A 23783-nucleotide genomic window follows, 5' to 3' on the forward strand; every position below is an offset into this window, starting at 1 on the left:
CTGTGCGTGTATGTGGAAACCAGAGAACAACTTTTGGTTCTTCCTTAGGAGCCAACTACTTTGTTTTTAGATCTGGGTGTCTCATTGCCTGGTGCCTTCTGATTTGGCCTGGCTCCCTAGCTAGCAGGTCCCAGCAATCTGTCTGTCTCCAGTTCCCATTTCCCCAGTGCTAGCTCGCAGGTCCCAGCAATCTGTCCCCTTTTCCTCAATGCACACACTATCTTTCCATATTTTTTAACATGGATTCTGAGGATCAAACTCAGGTCTTCATGTTTGTGTGGCAAACATTCACTGGCTGAGCTATCCCCTATTACCTTAGCCTCTTCTCTTTTCTTCTCTATTGGCATATGATGTTTGCTGGTTTACTGTGGTGGGCATGATGGATTCCTTCCCAGCAGCCCTCTGTTCATCTATTCTTCTCAGTTTTATCTTCATTTACTCATTCATTTGTATGAGTATATGTGTGTGAGTGTATGTAGGTAACGGCATGTATGTAGCGGTCAGAGGACAACTTTCAGGAGTGGTTCTGTCTTTTTACCATGTAGGTTCTGGAGATGGAACTCATGTCGACAAACTTGGAAGCAAATGCCTTTCATCACTGAGCTATCTTGCCACTGTTGTCTAAAGCTAACTCTGGAGCTCCAGCACAGTACTTAACATCCACAGCCACATCCCCCCAGCAAGGGGATTCATGTTCCAGGTTTAGAAATGACAAAGACAAATGGACCAGTTTAGATATCAGCAGTGTGTTTTCTTCCCAAAGCCCCACACACTTGAGAAAAACCCTCTGGCTAGAACATTAACCTTCTCAGGGGGTACAAATTGCCAAATCCCAGGAGGTTTGGGAAACCTGCCCAGTCCATGGACAGCAAAGCTATGTGTGGCCAGAAGGTGATGTCTGGTCCAGAGAGAAGGGAAGCTATTAAAGTGAAGACAGCTCTGGAAGACACTGTATACTTGCCCAATACAGGGTCAGCATCCGAAAAAATAATAAGACAGGGAGCAGCCTTCATGTACCCAGAAGTCTCCAATTTTAGGGAGTCCAATTTTAAATGCAGTCTTTTGTGAGTGACCTCCCTGTGTTTTCATTTTGGCTCTTTTACTATATTATTATTATTATTATTATTATTATTATTATTATTATTATTTGGTTTTGGTTTTTCAAGACAGTGTTTCTCTGTGTAACAGCTGTCTCAAAACTTGATTTATGACTAGGCGGGCCTTGAACTCACAGAGATCCGTCTGCCTCTGCCTCCCAAGTGCTGAGATTAAAGACATGTGCCATCCCCACCTAGTGTTTTAGTATTTTTAGCTTATCCTACTTAAATACTTTGTGGAGCTCAAGAGATGGCTCAGCACATAGGGTGTTCTCAGCATGGAAGGTGCTCTCAGCACGGAAGGTGCTCTCAGCATGGAAGGTGCTCTCAACATGGAGGGTGCTCTCAGCACATAAGGTACTCTCAGCATGGAAGGTGCTCTCAGCTGGAGGGTGCTCTTAGCATGGAGGGTACTCTCAGCACATAGGATGCTCTCAGCATGAAGGATGCTGTCAGCATGGAGGATGCTCTCAGTATGGAGGGTGCTCTCAGCTGGAGGGTGCTCTTAGCATGGAGGGTGCTCTCAGCACATAGGATGCTCTCAGCATGAAGGATGCTGTCAGCATGGAGGATGCTCTCACTATGGAGGGTGCTCTCAGCATGGAGGGTGCTCTTAGCATGGAGGGTGCTCTCAGCACAGAGGGTGCTCTCAGCATGGAGGGTGCTCTTAGCATGGAGGGTGCTCTCAGCACATAGGATGCTCTCAGCACAGAGGGTGCTCTCAGCATGGAGGGTGCTCTTAGCATGGAGGGTGCTCTCAGCATGAAGGATGCTGTCAGCATGGAGGATGCTCTCACTATGGAGGGTGCTCTCAGCATGGAGGGTGCTCTTAGCATGGAGGGTGCTCTCAGCACAGAGGGTGCTCTCAGCATGGAGGGTGCTCTTAGCATGGAGGGTGCTCTCAGCACATAGGATGCTCTCAGCACAGAGGGTGCTCTCAGCATGGAGGGTGCTCTTAGCATGGAGGGTGCTCTCAGCACATAGGATGCTCTCAGCATGAAGGATGCTGTCAGCATGGAGGATGCTCTCAGTATGGAGGGTGCTCTCAGCACATAGGGTGCTCTCAGCATGGAGGGTGCTCTTAGCATGGAGGGTGCTCTCAGCACATAGGATGCTCTCAGCACAGAGGGTGCTCTCAGCATGGAGGGTGCTCTTAGCATGGAGGGTGCTCTCAGCACATAGGATGCTCTCAGCATGAAGGATGCTGTCAGCATGGAGGATGCTCTCAGTATGGAGGGTGCTCTCAGCACATAGGGTGCTCTCAACATGGAAGGTGCTCTCAGCATGGAGGGTGCTCTCATCATGGAGGGTGCTCTTAGCATGAAGGGTGTTCTCAGCACAGAGGGTGCTCTTAGCATGGAAGGTGCTCTTAGCATGGAGGGTGCTCCAGCACATAGGATGCTCTCAGCATGGAAGGTGCTCTCAGCATGGAGGGTGCTCTTAGCATGGAGAGTGCTCTCAGCATGAAGGATGCTCTCAGCACATAGGATACTCTCAGCATGGAAGGTGCTTGCCACTGAGTCTAATGTCTTGAGTTCATTCAGTCTTCAAAACACACATGGAAGATGGAGAAAATCAGCTCTCTCAGAGTTGTCCCCTGACCTCCATGTGTGTGCTGTGCCCCCCTTTTTTCTTTTCCTTTTATTTTGGATCCATATTTCCTCATTTACTCTTTTTAATACATATTTTAGTAGTATTTTGACTTCATGGTGAGTCATGATGTCCATGATGAGAGCACCTTCCATGCTGAGAGCACCTTCCATGCTGTTTTTCTGAAAACATTCATATTTTTATTTTTGGATCTCCCCTTTCTATATTCAAGTTTGGTTGCAATTTTTCTTATCACTGGGAAATCTGTTCATTTTCTAATTTATTGCTCTTTTCTCTTCCCCTTCACAACAATCTTCTCCACTCTTTGTTTGTTTGTTTCTCTATGTAGCCTTGGCTGTCCTGGAACTCGCTCTGTAGACCAAGCTGGTCTCAAACTCAGAGATCCACTGCCTCTGCCTCCTGAGTGCTGAGATTAAAGGTGTGTGCCTCCACCACCTGGCTTCAAGGTTACTCTTAATTTTGAACTTCATAGTGCAGCCTCTATTAGTTTCAGCACTTTCTGTTTTGTGGTATTCAGTGTATGTGTGTATGTGTCTTGTGTGTTTTGGTGATGTTGCTGTAGTAGTTTGCTTCCCCACAAGTATTAGTGTTGATTTAGCTCTTAAGAATGAGCTGCTCACTAAGATGTCCCGATAAAATTGGAAGAGCTAGTTAAACTAGCCAATGCACAAACCCCAGCATGGAAACCCAAGAATCATGAGAGAACAAGGCAGTGGGATTCTCTAAAAGATCACAACTCCTCAACGACTGAATTCAGAGATATTTACTGAAATGGGTCAGATACTCTCAAAGGCACTCAAGCAAAACTGACCAGTGACCTCATGAGGAGTTGAAGAGAACAGATTAGTGAGTAATTAACCCAGGACCTGGAGAAGGCCAGCAACACAGAGACGACACAGTGGGTTAAGGTACCATTTGCCATGCTGATCACATGTGTTTAAGCCTTGAGACCCACACAGTGGAATGAGAGAACCAACTCCCACAAATTATCCTCAGACCTCCAATATACTGTGGCACATGTATGCACACACATTCACAAAAAAGAAACAATGTCTCAGTTGCTTTTATCAAGGCAAGCTATAAAACAAAACATTTAATTTGACTTATAGTTTCAGAGGGTTATAGTCCATGATGGCTGAGCAAAGGAATAGCTGAGAGCTCACATTCTTGATCCACAACCATGAGGAGGCAGGGGAGGGTGGTGGTGCTGGGGGTGGGGAGGGATGAGAGGAAGACAGACACTGGGAAGGGCACAGTCTTTGGAAACCTTGAAGCCTGCCCCTGGTGACACACCAAAAAGAGCATTCAAGATTAAGAGACTCCAGAAATGGAGTGGGGGGAAGGACCTGGGATGTCAACCTACTGAGGCATTTAACAAGCCATCTCGATCATCTGAGTGTCTTTTCATTTTTCATAACACAGCAGAGGTTACTGCATTTACATGGGGCAAAGATGGGTCATATTCAGGAGAGGCTGCATGGGAATTGGGAAGAGGAAGTGTCAGGAAAGTGATGACGGAATACTGGAGAGGTATTGTATAGGGAAGACTTGAGGGAATAGGAAGGGCTTAAAGATTTCGTAGTCCAGTGGATACACACATGCATATGTGCACATAAGGAATTCAGAGCAAGTGAAATGTCACCTAGAAACCCCTTTCAACAATAAAACAATGTGTCTTGGCCTGTGGATGTAGCTTCCATGGTAGAGCACTTGACTAGCATGTGCAAGTTCCTGGGTTCCACCCTGAGCACTGTAAACTAAACTCTTACTGAACGTTCTTGGGCCAGACACTAGGCTTCACTTGTTTTAAACATGACCTCACTGAATACTTGCAACAGTGATTTAATAGCCCCTCTTATGGGCAAGAACCGAAGCCCAGAGACTAAGAATTCTGTTCAAAGACACCCATTTAATAGGTCTTGAAGGCAAACCTATGCCTGTCACCTTCAGCTCACCTTCATTGAATAGAAGGAAGCCAAGCACAGATAGTCTGTGACTCCCTGGCTTGTCACTGCAGGAGGAGGTGGAGGGCAGAGAGCTGAAGGCCTCAAGCACAGCTCATCCTTGATCTTGTCTCCATGATTTCATCCTCTGTTGTATGTCTTGTCAGCAGACCTGAACTAAACCCAGGTGTCTCTTCTACCAGGTGGCTGAAGACCTTGCCAACCATTGTAGCATGGATTGGCTATTAAGAGAAGTTAGATTCGGCTACGGAGATGTGGGTGACGGTGGTGTCTGTCCAAAGTCAAAGGGCACAGGAGTTCTGATTACTGTCCCAGAGCTGTTAGAGTGTTCTGAGCTTCACCATCAGGTACTCTGCGGAACATCCTTGTGCCCAAAGCCCCTACCATAAATTCACTCACCCTTCCCCACTGTCCTCAAATGTACTCCACTACCTCAAAGGACTTGGGGCAAATTCTCAATTAAAACAACAACTTGTCATATGTGCAATGACCATGTTCCTTCCCACTCCAGAATTTCTTCATGATCAAGGACAAAAGGAGGAGACCTTCCATTTTCTGAGCACCTATGACAGGCAAGCTTTTATATATTCACCTCCTTTATTTCTCATACACTTGCCTTGTGTCGCTGATTTACAGGTGGGAAACCCCAGACAGCTAAAGGAGCTTGCCAGCACAATGCCCACACCCAGCCCACACCCTCAGGTCCTAAACTTCCTTTGGAGCAGAGTTTAACCCAGCCATGGTTGGCTGAAGAAGCTGCTTTCTGACAAACACCTATTTGCAGCTCCTGTTTGGATCCCCAAGTCCCCAGGCTATAGCTGTTGAGCACAGTGGTAGACAACAGCAAAGGCAGGAATATTACTGCTTATTTCAGTCACGTCCTTGCTTACCACAGCTGCCAGTTAGGGACAATGGGTCAAGAACTCCAGCTTGGTGGATCCAGAGCAGCCTGGAAAAGGGACAAGGTGACTGGAATCAGAGCATAGTCTGTACAACAGGGAGAGAGACAGCTTCCAGTTACTAAGAGTGATCTCAAAGTTCTTAGGCTTCTGCCTCTTTCATCCACCCACCCTCATATCTATATGCCCACTTATCCACACATCTACCTATCAGCCTATTCACTGGTCCCCTCACCTATCCACACACCCATCTGTCCGTCTGACCATCCATCCATCCATCCATCCATCCATCCATTGATCCATCTTACTATTCAACTGTCCATTCACCCACTTATCCATGATCCTCCTGTCCACCTATCCATCTACCCATTCACCTATCTATCCATCCAGTTATCCACCTTCCAATCTGTCCATCCACTCACACACCATCCACTCACCCATGCATGTGACCCTTCAACACTGAGTACAGAGGTGGAGGGACTAGTTTTTACGTTTGCTGTGACACTTTTTCTGATTTTCATTGGAAAATGAGGCAGCGTGCAGCCTGGGAGTGTCTCTGTCCTGATACACTCTGCTCTTGGGCAATTGAGCTCTCCACTCTGAAAATCTGGGCACACAGAAGAGCCAATTCTGCTGTCTTGTGCATTCCTCTTGAACAGAAAGGTAGCTGAGGCTGGGAGTTGGGAGTTGACCTGCCATGCTCAGATAAGGAGTGGATTTGAGCATCCTGGATGCTACCACTTATAAAATGGGAATTATATTACCTGCTCTTCTCATTCCTCACAATTGTAGAAAGGACTCCACGCAGTAAATGGGGCAGAGTAACTTGAAAAGAGAGGTCACAAGTTACAATACTTGAGATCCCAGATATGCCCAAGAGCCCAGGCTCTAGGTTGGGACAGATCCTGTAGTGACCACCAGGGGGCGGCAGATATCTGCATTCTATTCGAAGCTAGACTTCGCTGGAGGCACCAGACCTGCTGTTTGTGGGGGTCTGGGAGTGTGGTGGTGGAGGTTAAATCACTTAATGCCCTGAGTCTTCTAGTAGGAAAAGGAGAAAGATACAGTCTAGGCAAGCCTTTCTCCTCCCCCCTTTAATTTTTTTTTTTTACATTTTTATTATTTAATGTGTTTGTGGAATGGTGTGGGTGTGGAGGTGACAGGAAGACAAGCTCTGCGAGCTGGTGCTCTCCTTTCACCACGTGGGTCCCGAGGATCAAATTCAGGTCATCTATCAGACTTGGCAGCAAGTGCCTTTACCAACTGAGCCATCTCACGGCTTGAGACAAGGTTTCATGTGGCCCGGATTGGCCTTGGACTCCCCAAGTAGACAAACTTTGAATTTTTGATCTTCCTGCCTCCTTCTCTGCAGTGGCAGGATTACAAATGTGTGCCCCCACACCCAGTTTACATGGTGCTAGGGTCACACATAAAGCCTTACGCATGCTGGCATGTGCTATACCAGTGGGACTCCAGCCCCAGCCCCCGGCCCAGCCCTTAGTTGAGAAGAAAGTGTTACACAGCTTCATGGTTCAGAGCCTGGTCCAGCTGTTGACTTTGGAAGTCAGCAACACTGTGAGGGTAGGACCCACAGAGCCAGGGTAGAACGAGGTCTGGGACCTGCTGCACTTCTAGCAACCTTTCTGCTCCTTGTCATTCCCATAGCAACAGAGACAGTAGGAGGCTGGTCTTTGCACTTTCATTTCTCAGGGCCTGGGTGGTGACATGGGCTTTGCACACATAAAGTCCATAAATGCCAGCAGAGTGCCAGGCAGCAGACTCTGCTCTGTTCAGACAGAAGCCCCAAACTTATACAGCAGCACGTGGGGTGAGTTTTACTTTATCACTTCATATGGTGACTTTCTGTGGGGGTTCTTGGGCTGGGCGGCTCACCTAGAGCGTTTCCAAAGATCCAGTGAGTCACTGAGTACCCCACTCTCATAAAAGTTTTGGGTAGTCATCCAAAGTGCTTCACTGTGGGGGCAGAGAATTCAGGCTTCAGGCAGCTACAGCCCACCTACATCCCCTTGGAGGGACAGCCCCACTCTGGAGAAACTGTTGCCTCACATGGGTGTGTGGGTTGTTCATATGCTGTCTACCATGGACGACGCCGGGGAGATCAGTGACATGCCAGCTTAGGTGCTGACAGTGCTCTTGATAGACACTTTGCCAAGAAAATGTGTCAGGGCCCATAAAGAGGGGTCCATTTCATCTTGCCTCAAGATCAGAGAGTTCAAAACTGTCTTAGACTTATGTAAGTCTATAGCTTGGCAGCTGTAGGATGTTCAAACTCTCCAGGTAGCCCAGGAATGCCTCAAACACAAAGCAATCCTCCTGTGTCAACTTCCTGAGTACCAGGATTGAGTGATCAAACCTCATGCCTGACTTAATACAAGGTTTTAGAAATCTAGCCATCTTAAGGTGTTAAAATTCACAGAAAGTGCAAACCCACACTTTTCCAAGGTCTTTGCACAGACAGGTAAGCAAGCAGGGGTGTGGTGGTGACACCTGTAATGCTGGCGTTCAGTAGGCTGAGGCTGGAGAGAAGTAAAGTCAGTGTGGACTGCATAGCAAGTTCTAGGTCAGCCCAGGATAAGTAGAAATTAGAGGGGGGCGGGATGGGGACACATTGGTGGCAGCAGAGACATGCTTCAGTCACTAAGTTCCAGTCTCTTCCAGTGGCGGCCATACTAAACTAGGACAGGCCACTCGGGTGGGAAGGATAGAACTAAGGGGCAGCTGCTATCTTGCAGGCACACACAGCAGGGCAACACTCAGCTCACGGCAGGGGGCGAAAGGGAAGAGAATAAATGGAAAAGGTGTTACCATGCTGCTTCAGGGGTGTACCTTTAGTGTCCCAAGACCTCGCTAACCTTGTGAAGATTCACCACCCCCAACTGCACCTTGCTTTGTGGACCAATCTTTTACAGCACATGGGCTTTGATGGGTCCTTGAGATCCTGCTGTAGGCATCCCTTGGCCCTTTATGAAATGTGGGGGCAAAAGGTGTGAATGGAGCCCTTCCCTGGCAACAAGACCCTTCATAGTTGCCTCTGGAATAAAGGAAAGTCTTGCCAGAAATCCAAATCTTCTGCAATCACAAAATTCTATCTGTGCTCGGCTGGTGCTGTTTCTTGGAGCATCTGCTGTATTCTGCCTGTCTTATGGTCAATCTCCAACTGACTCTTCAACTATAGCTCTTGTTTGCATGTAGAAGATTTTCATTAAGGTGATCTCTTCTGGATGCTCAACTATGATCAAGTGAGGCTGGAGAGATGGATCAGTGACTAAAAGCACTTGCTACTTTTCCAGAGGACTGGGAGTTCAGTTCTAGCACCCACGTCTAACTGGTGGCTCAAAACCACCTGTAATTCCAGCTCCAGGGGATCTAATCCTCCGACTTGCATTTGTGTGCTTATACCCCTCCTCCCACACACTTAACTTAAAATAATATTAACAAATTAAAAAATATGTACCAGATGTGAAGGTCAGTGGACAAAATGGACTCACATTCTTTGCTCTTGGAAGTTTACTGGGCAGTCCCCAGGGGAAATGAACCAGGTGAAACCCTTGGCTGGCGGTGTCCAGGGTCTTGCATCTGAAGGCTTTGGGTGCTGTAAAGAGTGTCTATGTACCATTTGCTTCTGTCAACCCACCGGCTGCTGGAAGCGCTGCCTGTTGCTGTGTTAGGGAACTTGGTGTATCTGATGTGTGTGGGCTCTGCAGCCATCTGTGTGGATGATTCCGAGGAGGAATCCCAGATCTGACTTGTACAAGAAAATTTCACCTCTCAGAGCTTCATCTTTGTCTGGAAATTGAGAATAATTATAGTGTAATTGCCCTTTTGCATCTGCAGTGTTTGGTTCCATCAATATAAAAACCCATGTGCCCTCAAATGCCTAATAAAAAAATGTCATTGACAAAAATAAACTGTACAGTTCCTTGTGTATGTGTCTGGAGAAATCAAACTCGGGGCCTCAAGTACCATCATCAAGGATTCTACCTCTGAGCTCAACCCACAACACCCTGCCCCCGTACTTCAAATCCTTTTTAGATGACTTATCAAACCCAATTCAGTGTAAATGTCATATGAACAGCTGCTACAGGCATTGCTGATAGACAAAAACGTGCTATTTTCTCACTTTTGGGGCTTAACCAAATATTTCAATATTTTAATTTATCTATTTGTGGGTCTGGGCCTGAAGTGTATATGGATGCCCAGGCCATGAGAGGAGCTGGAGCTGTGGGTATTTGTGAGACACCAGGCTCATTACTCGCCTGTTAGTCCTCATGGCTGAGCAGTCTGTGCTCCCAGCTGCCAAGCCATCTCTCCAGCCCCAGCTGAGCAAGTTTCTTCAAAGCATTTTCAATTTTCAATTGGCAACACAAACTTAGACAGCTATAGGAAGAATCGTGCCTCAGCTCTGTTCCAAAGGTAATAAGATGGGGGTGGGGAGTGAGCCAACCTTAGTCCTCATATCCACACCCCCAAGCAGGTTGACTCCCATGAAGTGAGTCCCATGCTTCCCTTTTGGCAGCCATAACAGCCGAACACGTGCTTGCCATAAACCTGCCTTGGTCACTTAGAGGTCAGATGCCTGTCTCGTGACAAGGAGCCAATCAGAAGTTAGCTGGTGGCGCTATGCTTTACCTCTGGTGTGCTTTACGGACAAGCGCACAGCAATGACATAGAGAGCAAAGCAACCACCCTGGGAGGGCCTATGGGCCATAACAACCAGTTGACCAATCAACACAGGGCAAGCCCTCCAAGCCTGGAGGCACACCATTCGTGAGCCTGTGCGTACCCCTAGAGACTCCCCTTACGCTGCCCTATAAGATCTTTTGGGAGCCCCTAGGAGCCGTCTTTTCTGGCCATCCGCCATGGCGGGTGGGTGCAAGACCTGAGCTAACATGGGGTTAGCTCGTTAAATTACAATAAAGCCTCATGCAGTTTGCAGCAAGCTCTCGAATCTGCCTGGTGATTGGGGTGACCGAGAACGTGGCCTGGGACCCCGGATACTTGAGTTTTCGGGGGTCTAACAGAAGCATCAGCTCTAGAAGCTTCTTGATTTTCCACTTTGAAACACTCAAAAAAATAGTTAATTTAGTGTATGCCTGTATGTAAGTCAAATACAACATGGACACTAGAAGAGGGATTAGATCTGCTGGAACTGAAGATACAAACAGTCATGGGCCACTATGTGAGTGTTGGAACCCAACCCGGGCCTTTAAAGGCAAGAGCTGCCAGTGTTCTTAACCACTGAGCCATCCCTCCAGCCACACCTTGGAACTGCCATACTGTTGATGTGGTTTGGAATCCAACTCTTCTCTTGTTTCCAGGTCCTGCTCCTTGCCTGCATTCTCCATGGCACCTTCCCTGATAAAAGCACTTCTTTGTTGCCCCCATGCCTTGCTCTGTTTATCATGCTCCACTGTGAACCTGCCTCGGGGCTGGACATGCCAGAAGGAAGGTCAAAGCCTCCTCTTTTTTTTTTTTTTTTTTTGTTGAGAAAATGGCATCATGTAGACCTCACTGCTCTCAGTGGCACACAGTTCTTCCCACCTCTGCTACATCAGACTCTTGGCATGCTCCACCCATGAGGACTCACTGCCTCCCCAGGAAGCTTTACAAACTCATGACTTCCAGCCTCTCTGCACACAGGCTGCCACAATCCTGCAGCCTATAGACATTGACTTGATCAAAGTTCTCCATGGTATTGGGTTTGAACACTTTTGGTGGAATATGAAAACTTACAGAATTTAACCTCAGTTTGACCCTAGCTGCCACTGCTGTCGTCATCCTACACCAGTACAGTTAAACCAAAGGCATATGAAAAGGCAGTCACCCCAAAGGGTTGGGATAGAAATATCTTTAAATATCCAACTAAAAGCCTAGTGCAGGTGTGTGTGTCTACAGTTCCAGGTACTCACAAGACTGAAGCAGAATTGTTGCTTAGAACGAGGAGCCCAAGGCCAGCTTGAAATTTCTCTCTCTGTCTCTCTGTCTCTCTGTCTCTCTGTCTCTCTCTTTCTCTCTCTCTCTCTCTCTCCTCTCTGTCCAGAGTTTTTCTGTGTAGACTTGGCTGTCCTGGAACTCACTCTGTAGACCAGGCTGGCCTTGAATTTACAGAGATCCACCTGCCTCTGCCTCCAGAGTGCTCGGATTAAATGCTGGGATTAAAGGTGTGCGCCATCACTGCCTGGCGAGATCCTGCCTCTTCAATACATAAATGATAACTGTTATACCTGAATTGAAAATGTGCCCCCACCCCAGTCTGAAGTGAGCAATCTGTTCCCCTCCTGGTGGAACTACCCTTAGAGGCTGTGGGGCATGTGGGAGGTGGGCTTTAGTTGGAGGAAATAGTTCACTAGGGACATCAGTCAGAAATTGTGTCTGGCAGAGGAAAGCTCTTCAAATGCTGGTCTACAGTAGCCTTGTCGTCCTCAGTGCTCAGTGGTGGTCAGCAGTGGTGGTAGGGGGTGGGAGCAGCCGCAGGGGTGCTCCTCCTCAGGTACTGGGCTCTTAGCCCTGTGAGTTTTATAGTTCTGTAGAGACCTAGGAAATTGAGGCTTCTCAGGCTGTCATAGCAGCCACAGCAACCTGCAGGCAGTCCTAGGCACCAGGATTCCTCAGCCCTCCACAGCTGGTGACAGAGCTCTGAGGATGACCTACGAAGTCAGGATTCATTCACCTATAACAGGTCTTTTTTGTCGGACTTTCTCTGGGGACTACCAGCTCTCCAATAATGACACTGAGACTTATTATTAATTATGAAAGCTTGGCCTTTAGCTCAGGTTTGTTCCTAACTAGCTTTTATAATCTACATTTTTTTTTAATTCTTATTCCACATTCTAGCCCAGGCTTTTTACCTCTCTTCCATTCTGTATGTCTGACTTCCTCAGTGTCTCACTGGCATCTCCTGATGCCCAAGATTCTATCCCTGAGTTCCCCTCTGCCTGGAAGTCCATCCTAACTTCCTCTCCTGCCTAGCTATTGGCCATTCAGCTTCTTACTAAACCAATCACGATGGCACATCATCACACAGTGTACAAATATACCACAACATTAGCCCTTAGTACTGATTAGTGTCAACTGCTCTTTGCCCAGGGTCTGAGTCCCTTGGCCCTAAACATTTGATAGCTCTCTGGAACACTACCAGCGACTGGGACCTGTAGTTTGTCTTTTCTGACGCCTATTGGCTTTTATCTTTCTTCAGTTTTGGCTCTCTGCCTTCTCTTGTCCTTTCTCTCCTTCTGCCCTGGCTGCTTTGGAGCTGTTCAATTGCTTTTTCTTCAACCATCAGACAACTAACTGGCTGATGTGCCCCTTTGGCAACTTAGTTTGGCCTGGCAACTGTTTAACTGTCACTGCTGCTCTGCTGCTTCTGCTGTTGTCAACTGCTTTTTTCTCTTCATAAGCAGCTTGGCACACGTGACTGGAAGGATGCAAGAAAAGGCCATGCAAGAGAAGGCCTTCATTGGCCCTAACAATGCAGCGTTAGAAGAGACGTCTTTCAGCTGACTCACTGAACTGGCCTGAGCACCTACCTGGCTTATATAGTATAGGGGTGTCCGGACCACTAACAGCCTTGCCTCAGCACCTGTCCCAGTTGTCCCTCTGCTAAGCCACCAAAGGAGCCCTCATTCCTCTAGGAGGAAACAGTTTTAGGGTCATCTAAAGTTGAGTCTGGTGACAACAAAAAGGCTCACACACACACACACACACACACACACACACACACACACACACACACACACACATACAAGGCCTGCCTGAGGCTATGCCCTGGGCATCATTCAAGATGGGTGGTATTGGTATAAGAGTAGCCTGGCCGCCTGCTTAGGTTATTAGGGAGTCCAGTTTCCCCATTCCTCACCATCACTGCTTATCCACAAGAAAATGAACAAGAAGCTCTTACAAGTGTTATTTTAAGGAACTTATTAATGCTAAGAGTGATTTTTAATTCTTTAACTAGATTTCAGGAATTTTTTTAAAAAATATTTTATTTATTTATTATGTATACAGTCTTCTGCCTGCATGCCAGCAGAGGACACCAGATTTCATTCAAGGTGGTGTGAGCCTCCATGTGGTTGCTGGGAATTGAACTCAGGACTTCTGGAAGAATAGTCAGTGCTCTTAACTGCTGAGCCATCTCTCCAGCCCTGATTTCATGAATTTTGCATCCCTTTATCTTCCATGAGGATGAGCTTTAGAGGGTTATAGGCTAGCCCCTTGTTCTGGATGTTCTCTGAGGGTTATAGGCTAGCCCCTGTTCTAGATGCTCTCAGCTTCCTGGTCTACTGTTGTGTAAACAGGCACTGCTCACACACCCCTGCTGTGACCTGCTCTGCTCACACATCCCCTGTTGTGACCTGCTCTGCTCACACGTCCCTTTGTGACAGGCTCTGAACTGCTCTGCTTTCTGCTGCAGTCAACAAAACCTCTCTGAACTGAGAGCGCAAATAAATGTTTCTGTCTTAATCTGTCCCTGCTGAGCATTTTGCCCTCAGTGACAAGACAACCAGTACATTACCCAATGAGTCTAAAGTATTCAGTTGTAATGTGTTCAATATACACCAGCTTTAAGTTACAGACCTGTAACCCAGGAACTGTCTCTCCTTGGCTCTGAGGCCACCACATCACCCATTTCAGTGCATCTTCCTAGAACAGCTCTAAGGTGTTTGCAGTTTTCATAAATTGTGTGTCAAACTTTAGTATGCACATCTTTTGGTACATTCTGTGGGCATCATCACAGACTTCCAGGAGCCTGCAATCTTCCCACATAGTTCAAGCTACTGATTTTGAGATTTGGAAGTTCTAAAGCTAGAATTTAAGGTGTTCGACAAGTATCCATGTTTGTCTCCCATCTTCCCTGAGTCTCCCACTGAAATGAAAGCATAGGAAAAAATGTAACTCTAATCATTCATCAGCAAGGAGGACTATAGCAGGCTAAGTGGCAGGGAGAAGATGAAACCTAAGTGGGGGAGAATCCCATTACCTTCTTGTTATTCATTTTTACGTTTTGAGATGGATTTTGCTGTGTAGCTCTGATTGGTCTGGTACTATGTAGCCCAGGTTGGCCAAAAACTTACAACAATCCTCCTGCCTCTGTCTCCAAAGTGCTAGGAGCCCAGGCATGGACCACCACACCTAATAGACTTTATGTTTATGTGATCCTATATGTGCATTGCATCCTTATTTATTTATGTTCTATCACTGTAATATAATACCAAAGATACCCTATTTATGAAGATACGTTTCCTTTGACTCAATCTATCATCAGGCAGAGCCTATAGCAAGACAACATATGGTCATAGCAAAGTTACTCACCTTATGGTGACTGGGAAGAGAGTAAAAGGGGATGGATTTTCATCACCTACTCAAGAGAATTTCCCCAGTGATTACAAACCTCCCATTAGGCCTAGAGATTCCACTACTTTCTAATAACAACAAGTTGAGGAACCAGCCAGTAACACATAGGCCTTTGCTGTAGATTCATAGACAAGCTACAGCTTTATTCTTTACACACACACACACACACACACACACACACACACACACACACACACACCCCTACCTATAACCCAGTAGAGGAATATCTGCTCCATACTGTCGTCTATCTCTTTCTACAAAACATGTAAAATACAGGTAATATTTCTTCTCAAGCAAAAGCTAGTAAAATATTTTTCTTTTAAAATATTTTTAAAATTTTATTTTAATTTTATATGTATGGATGTCTTGTTTGCATGTATATCTGTGCAACTCCGGAGTGCCTGGTTCCTGTGAGACCAGAAGAGGGCATCAGATCCCCTTGAGCTGGAGTTGCAGAAGGTTGGAAACCACTGCATGGGGGCTGGAACGGAAGCCTGTCTGCCAACTGCTCCCTGTTGGTCATGGACAATAATCCTCCGGAACTATAAGCATCCAATTAAACACTTTCTTTTATAAGTTGCTTTGGTCATGACGCCTTAGCATAGCACCAGAAAAATAACGAAGAGAGAGATATTTACTGATGTATTTATGATTGAAATTACGTAGTTGAGACTGTGCTGGGGAAATGACTCAGGGGATAAAATGCTTGCTGTGGAAGCCTTAGGATCTGATTTCGAATGTCCAGAACCCATGTAAAATATAAGCTGGCTGTGTAAATGTGGACATCTGTAATTCTAGCACTCTGAGAGCAGGGGAGATGCAAAACAGAGCTGGGAGAATCCCAGAAGCTTGCAAGCCAGCTAGTCCAGCACACACAATAGAGAAACAACAGGGAAACCCTGTGTCAAACAAGGTAAAAGACAAAGGCTGACACCCAAGGTGGCCTCTGGTGACTGTGCATATGTACACATTGCACACACATTCACACACAAAGAAGGAGTCTGAGGAATAGATGAAAGAAGAATGCATTGGGCTAGGGAGACTCATCAGGAAGTGAAATTGATGGCTATGCAAACCTGACAACCAACTAGAGTTCCACATAAAAGACCTGATGTGGTACTGTGTATCTGGAATCAAGATACACAGTTCAAAAGCTTGAAGGGCAGCTAGCCTGAATATGCTGCACAGCAACAAAAACAATAAGAAAGAACCCGCTCAACAGGTGGGAAGAAAAGAATTGACCCCTAAAAGTTGTCCTTTGAGCTCCCCAAGCCCTAGCAAACACATGTCATGGCATATATGTGCCTGTACTCAATGTTCACACTCCTAACTAAAATGTAATTACTTAAAAAATAAAACAAGATGTGGACAATGTGTACAGTATTAAAGCTAGGAGATGAGTAATATTAGGGTTTAAGAATGGCCCTCCAGCTAGGTGTGGTGGCACATGCCTTTATTCCCAGCACTCTGGAGACAGAGGCAGGTAGATCTGTAAGTTTGAGGACAGCCTGGTCTACAGAGCAAACTCTAGGACAGCCAGGGCTACACAGAGAAATCCTGTCTCAAAAGACAAATAGACAGTCAGACAAGACAGCAAAGAATGGCCCCCATAGGCTCATATATTTGAATGCTTAGCCACCATGGAGTGGAACTCTTTGATTGGATTAGAAGGATTAAAAGGTGTGGCCTTGTTGGAGGAAGTGGGGCACAGGAAATGGGCTTTGAGGTTTTCAAAAGCCCACACAGGGCCCAGGGTTTCTATCTGTCTCTCTGTGGATCAGGATGTAGCTCTCAGTTACTACTCCAGCACCATGCCTGCCATTCCTCCTCCATGCTGCCTGCCATAACGATAATGAACTAAATCTCTGAAACTGTAAGCCAACCCAAATTAAATGCTTTCTCTTATAAGACTTGCCTTGGTCATGGTGTCTCTTCATATGGATGGAACACTGACTAAGATAAGTAATGTGTACAGTCTGTTGTTTTCCACACTCTGCTGTGTGTTTGAAAATTAAAGATGCTTTTGCTTTTACAAATGTTGAGTCTTTTGCATGCATCATTTCCTACCTTAATAAAAGTCCTATATAGGGCCAGTTTTGGAGAAATTAAGGCTCACAGAGCTAAAGAGACAAGACTAATGAAAAGTCAAAATGCAAACAGGTGATTCTTTAGATCTCAACCCTGTTTGCTTGTGCAAAAGAGAAGATAGAAACAAGTCCCCCAGTGTCCAGTCCCTGAATGCCTGTATGCCCCAAACAAGTCCTGTTACACAGAGCCTGTGGCACTTAGGCATAGGAAAAGCTAAACATAACAATGGCTGGCAGAGGCTCCAGTAGGCTGGAAGAGTGGCAGCCTGCTGCATTCTTGTTCTGAAGCTCTGTTCATGCTTAGCCCTTCCACCAGCCAGGTGACATAGTTAGGACCATTATCCCCATACGCCCAAGCTCAAGCCACCCAGATATTGGCAAAGAACCCAGGAGTCCAAGCAGCCATCCCATCCTTGTTCCAAAGTCCCAGTGGGTTCTCTTGAGAGCTTGAGGCCACAGGTGCCAATGTGGATGCTGGTTTGTGCCGTGTTTCATCCTGGAAAGGTCTGAGTGGCTAAGACAAGCCTCCCTGCAGGTTTTCACTGTAAGATCTAGGAGCTAAGTGGGCATCAGGGCAGCATGCTCAGAAGGCAGGCTTTGGTTCAAATCCCAGGTTTGCAGTTTTCTGCCCCTTTGCCTCTTAACAAATACTTTATAGAATGAAGTGGGGGTGGGTTTCTCCAATGGTTGTGAACTAGACCCAACTCACCATGGTGTCTGTAAACTGAATGTATCATCTCATCTGGTCAGAAGTTCCATATGGCACGCCATCATAAAGAGATACCAGGGGCACAGCACCACACCCCATGATACAAGCCTACTTCACATATGTAATTTAATTCTTTCTATTTTTCTTCTTTTTTACTTTTTTTGGGGGGGTTGTAACAGGATTTTGCTACATAATCTAAACTGGTCCTGAATTTATTATAGTGCAATCTGCCCTCAAACTCACAATCTTCTTGTCTCAGCTTTTAGAGACCTGAGATTACAGGTGTGTACCAGAATATCCACAGTGTATTAATCAGGGTTCTCTAGAGTAACAGAACTTATAGAATGAATCTCTCTCTCTCTCTCTCTCTCTCTCTCTCTCTCTCTCTCTCTCTCTCTCTCTCATCTCTATCTATCTGTGTGTGTGTGTGTATGCACGCATGTGATTTATTGGAATGACTTCTTTCAGGCTGCAGTCAAGCTAATCCAACAACAGCTGATGGTAGAGCCTTGCTCCAAAATCCCAAAGGGCTCTTCTGTGATTCACCTATAGGAACCTGCAAAGGCTCTGAAGAGCATACCTATCTGCCACTGACACCTCAAGTACCATTGGGTGGGTCTGCTGGATCACATGGTTCAAGTGGTAGAGCAGCCTGCACAGCAGCCTAGACCCACCGAAGAGCCTTCTCCTGTTCTAGGCCCCACTCAAAGCTAGCAGCTTTCTGAGTCACTCAGTATATGGGCCAGAGTAACACACCCAAGGGAGGAATGTGCTGTCTCCAGAATCCAAATAGGTCCGCTAAACTTTGTGTTTCTTGGTGGTGGGAGGGGCAGGTACAATAACTTGTCTTAATCTTGGAAAGAATATCACTTCATGCCCCACACCACTGAATTCCTAAGAATTTTTTTCAAGCCAGGGTTTCTCAGTGTATTAGTCCTGGCTGTCCTGGAACTCACTTTGTAGACCAGGCTGACCTTGAACTCACAGAGATCTGTCTGCCTCTGCCTCCCAAATGCTGGGGTTAAAGGTATTTGCCACCACCACCCAGCAAACTCCTAAGAATTCAACTGAGGTAGAAGGCCCTTGAATTTTGGTTAGATTTATTTGCCATTCTCTGGTGCATACATGTGTTACCAATGAGTTCAAAGTGGTTGTTACTTCTTGCTCCCTTGGTCTAGTTAGCATAATGTTGACATTATGCTTCACTAGTTTGATATTTTGTGGAAGAGACAGATGCAAGATCCCTTCTAAGTAATAACACAAGGTTAGAGAGTTAATGTCCCTTGAAAGTAAAACTGTAAAGTTATTGTCTTAGTTAGGATTTCTGTTGTTGTGAAGAGACACCATGCCCATGGCAACTCTTGCAAATGAAACATTTAATTGAGGCTGTCTTACAGTTCAGTCCATAATCATCATGGTGGGACATGGCAGCATGCAGGCAGACATGGTGCTGGACAAGTAGCTGAGAGTCCCACATCTTTTAGGCAAAAGGAAGTAGACCATTGTAGGGAGCCGTCCCTGCATTCTCCATTACAATGATGGTGCCTGCAGGCACTAAATGTAAATTATTGCACAGGCGCTGGGTAATTTTCCATTTCCTTGATCTCTGCCTATTCCGTGGCTCATATGGCCTGAGGAGCTGAAGCCAATCATAGGGTGACACGTCCCAGGCGGGGCTGCCAGCCTTTATTAGGGGACGGGATTCTTGGCTCGGGGTCTCCGCTCTGGTAAGCTTATGCTCTCCTCTCAAGACGCATTAAAGCTTTCCTGCAGAAGGATCCGAATGTCCTGTGTGGTTCTTGCCAGCAAGACTATCGCGTGGGACAGACCATGGCACTGGATGGTATCTTGAGGACAGAAGACCTCAAAGCCGACTCCACAGTGACACATGTCCTTCAGGAGGGCCACACTTACTTCAACAAAGCCACACCTCCTAATTGTATCATTCCCTTTGGGGGCCATTTTCTTTCAAATCACCACAGGTATTGTGCTGGCCTTGCCAATTGAAAGCAAATTATTTTGGGTCCTTATGGACAGTTTCCTTGCTAGATCAATAGCTACATACTATGTACCAGGAGATATGTTAATTTGCTCAAGTAAGGGCACCACATTGGTACAGAAGCTGCTGTACCTGATTGAGTTTTGATAGTAACTGTCATTCTCCATGATCCAGATGTCTTCTACCCTGGCCAGATAGGAGCTTTAAGTGGAGATACTTTGGGAACCATCATCCCTGCATGGGAACCTCCATCCCTGCATCTTTCAAGTCCTTGATGGTGGCACTAATTTCTTCAGTTCCTCCGGATGTGATATTGGTTTTACTCCACTATTTTCTTTGGCAGAGGCAACTCGAAAGGCTACAATTTAGACTTTCCAACCACAATAGCCCTTGCTCCACAGGTCAGGGAACCAATGTGAGAATTCTGCCAACTTCTAAATATATCTATCCCAGTTATAAATCCTGTAACTGGGGAAATAACTACAAGATGAATTCGGGGACCCACGGGTGAGTTGTACATCAGCCAAAACTCCATTAATCACCTGGCTTTCATAAGCCCTTATTGTAACTGGAAGGCCACAATGTTTCTTGGGATTTTGAGGAATCAGAGTCAATTCAGAATCAGTATCCAATAGACCCCAGAAAGTCTGATTGTTTCCTTTCTCACAGTGTACAGTTCCCCTTGTGAAAGGCTGTAGGTCCTTCTGGGGAAAGGCTGGAGAAAGGCTAACAGTAAAACCTTTAGGTATTTTATCAAGTCGACCTCAGGGGAACCTGGCCATCCCTTCATTCACAGGGTTCTGGGTCTGCAAACTGGCTCAGGTCTGGAAATTGATTCATGGGTTGAGATGCCCCTTTGCCATGATCCAATGTAGTCTTTCTTTCATTTGCTTGAGAATTTTCCCACTTCTACATATCAAACAAAAATGCAGTAGGCTTCTTATCTATTTCATTCCTGGAAACACCGTGACTGATTAGCCATGGTCCATACAAGTTATCCCACCATAAATTTCATTTCACCTGTGCTGCCCATTATGGGTTAGGCCGTTATGAACATTTTGTCTGTGCTGCCCATTATAGTAACCATAATCACCTTGCCTTTGACTATTCAGTATCACCACTGGGGCCCTGCTACCTCAGGGTCCAATTAAACTCACTGCATTTAATTCATCCCATTAAACAGCAGTATCTCCAACCCTAAGGTCTGGCATAAGGCAAATGGTGACAACAAGACTCTTCAAATGTGCTGGTGACCCTCTCACCATTTTGTGTCTTATAAGATTAATGATAGGGCATGAGTTTTAGGACTTCCCATTGTGGTGGTTACACAGAGTACCAGAACTCATGTAAAGAGAGCTGGGTGTGGTGGCCCACACTTGCAATCCCAGCCCCTGAGGTTTAAAATATCTTCATCAACACTAAATCAAGAAATATCAAGCCTCTTCCGATTCAAATCTTTGTGCCCATAAGTAAGGTAAACATACTGAGCTATTTCAGGCCATATTTCAGTTTCTTTAGAAAAGTATTTTATGAGGGCTGGAGAGATGGCTCAGAGGTTAAGAGCACTGACTGCTCTTTCAGAGGGCCCGGGTCCAATTCCCCGTACCCATATGGCAGCTCACAACTGTCTGTGACCCCAGTTCCTGGGGATCCGACATCCTCACACAAACATACATATAGGCAAAACACAAATGCACACAAAAATAAAATAAATTAATAAAAGTAAGTTAAACAGAGGGTTGTAATTGAGCCCTGCATGGTGTGAGAGTCATTATTATTTATTGTTTATGTGGGGAGGCTAAGTGAGGAAGAACTTGTGTCTTCTGTTCATTTACTATGAGACTAGCTATACAACCCCAGGCTGGCCTTGAACACGCTATCTTCCTGCCTCGGCCTCCCAAGTGCTAGGGATACAGGTGTGTGCTACCATGCTCAATTGAATGGAGAGTATTTAAATGGAAAATAAAGGTTGTATATGTTTTGAAAAATGAACAGCAATTATCCTTGACTAGAATAATCAGTAAGGATGGTGCCAGTCTAAGGTTGAACAGGGCATTGCAGAAATTCTTTATGTAAGGTCGTAGTGGCCTTTGTGCAAAGTTGCAGTTCTTAGGTGCACCATGTTGCAACTGTTATTCAGACTCATGTGCAGCATAGCCCTTCCTTTTTGGCTTTCTGCTTCTACTTTGTTTTGGATTTGGCTTAAGTGACCATTTTGATTCTGACAAAATTTACATAACAGACATAATAATATGTCATGGCCCGGCATGTCTCAGCCCCAAGCCACAAAAGCCATGAGATTCTGCCTGAATGGGGGAGCGTGGACTTGGAAACTTCTATCAACCCAATGGCGATAAAGACCAAACATAGGCATCTTGTCATCTTTAGAGAGCTCTCAGTTCCATGTTGCAAAACTGGAGTCTCATTTTTATTCGGCATCTTCCTGGCTGTTTTCTGACCATGCTTCCAAGGCCATGAGGCCATTTCTGTCTCCTTCAGTTGACTCCTCTCTGCTAGATGGCCCCTGACTATGTTCACTAGTTACTTACACACCTAGCCCTCCACCCAGGTTCAGGCCTATTCAAATGCTTAGGCCCATAGAGATGCAAACTAGGAGGAATTCCATGCTATACAATGGCAGACTTGTTCCCATCTGTAGGCGGGAGCTGAACCAGAAGTTTGTGCCTTGAGATGATATTTCCTGGCCCCCGACTATAATAGTAAGCTTTTGCTCATTGCCTGCTTGCTCTCACCTTGCTAGCACATCCACTCCTTCACTGGCGTCTAGATCCTACTTTTTTGGGATTCCAGCATATACTGAAGACCAGCTGAGACATCCAGTATTGTGGACTGACCAACTACTGAATTCTTACACTTTCCATTCACAGCCAGCCATTGTTGGATTAGCTGGACAGGGGAAACTGGACTCAGGTAGCAAAATGTTTAGTAGCGAACATTTTTTTTTACCCACTGTCTTAGTCAGTATTCTGCTTCTGTGAAGAGATACCATGACCACGACAAATCTTACAAAGGTAAACATTTAACTGGGGATGGCTTACGGTTCAGAGGTTTTGTCCGTTATTATCATGGCAGGAAGCATGGTGGCATGCAGGCAGACACAGTGCCGAAGAAGGAGCAAGAGTTCTGCATTTGGATTGGCAGGCAGCCTGGGCCTGGGCCTGGCTTGAACATCTGAACTTCAAAGCCTGCTCAGAGTGACACACTCCCTCCAACAAGGTCACACATACTCCAACAAGGCCACATCTCCTAATAGTGCTGCTCCCTATGAGCCTATGGAGCCATTTTCATGCAAACCACCACAAGCTCTTGGATTTCTAGTATGACAGGAACTCCCAGGTAACTTCTTTTTTTTTTTTTTTTTTTTGGTTTTTCCAGACAGGGTTTCTCTGTGGCTTTGGAGGCTGTCCTGGAACTCGCTCTTGTAGACCAGGCTGCTCTCAAACTCACAGAGATCCGCCTGCCTCTGCCTTCCGAGTGCTGGGACTAAAGGCGTGAGCCACCACCACCCGGCTCCTTTTTTTAAATATATGCCTGTGCACCATATGTGTGCCTACAGAGGCCATAAGAGTGTGTTTGATGCCCTGGAACTGAAGTCACAGGTAGTTGTAAGCCACCATGTGAGTGCTGAGAACCAGATCCCAGGTCCTTTGCAAGACCAGCCACTGCCCCAGCTCCAGGTGGGTCTATTTTGTGCATTTCCTCCCCCAGACTTGGAATTACAACTTTTTTTTCCAGGAAAGATCAGAGATTTTCAATTTTTTCTTTTTCTTTTTCTGTTCAGCATTTTAAAAGTGAAAGCTCTGGGCCAGATGTGGTGGCTCACATCTGCAATCCCAGAAATCTGGCTGCTGAAAAACGAACATTTGGAGGTGGAAGCCAGCTTGGACTACATACAGTCTCAAAACACCAAAATCAAAACAACCAATAAATTAACAAAGTGAAAAAAAAAAAAAACCTTCCTTATTTCCAGAAGTCCCAGTTTCTGTAGGATGGAGGGCATTTCTTGTGGTGGCGTGTAGGCCAG

The sequence above is a fragment of the Cricetulus griseus genome (assembly GCF_003668045.3).
Source record: "Cricetulus griseus strain 17A/GY chromosome 1 unlocalized genomic scaffold, alternate assembly CriGri-PICRH-1.0 chr1_1, whole genome shotgun sequence".
Lineage (NCBI taxonomy): Eukaryota > Metazoa > Chordata > Mammalia > Rodentia > Cricetidae > Cricetulus > Cricetulus griseus.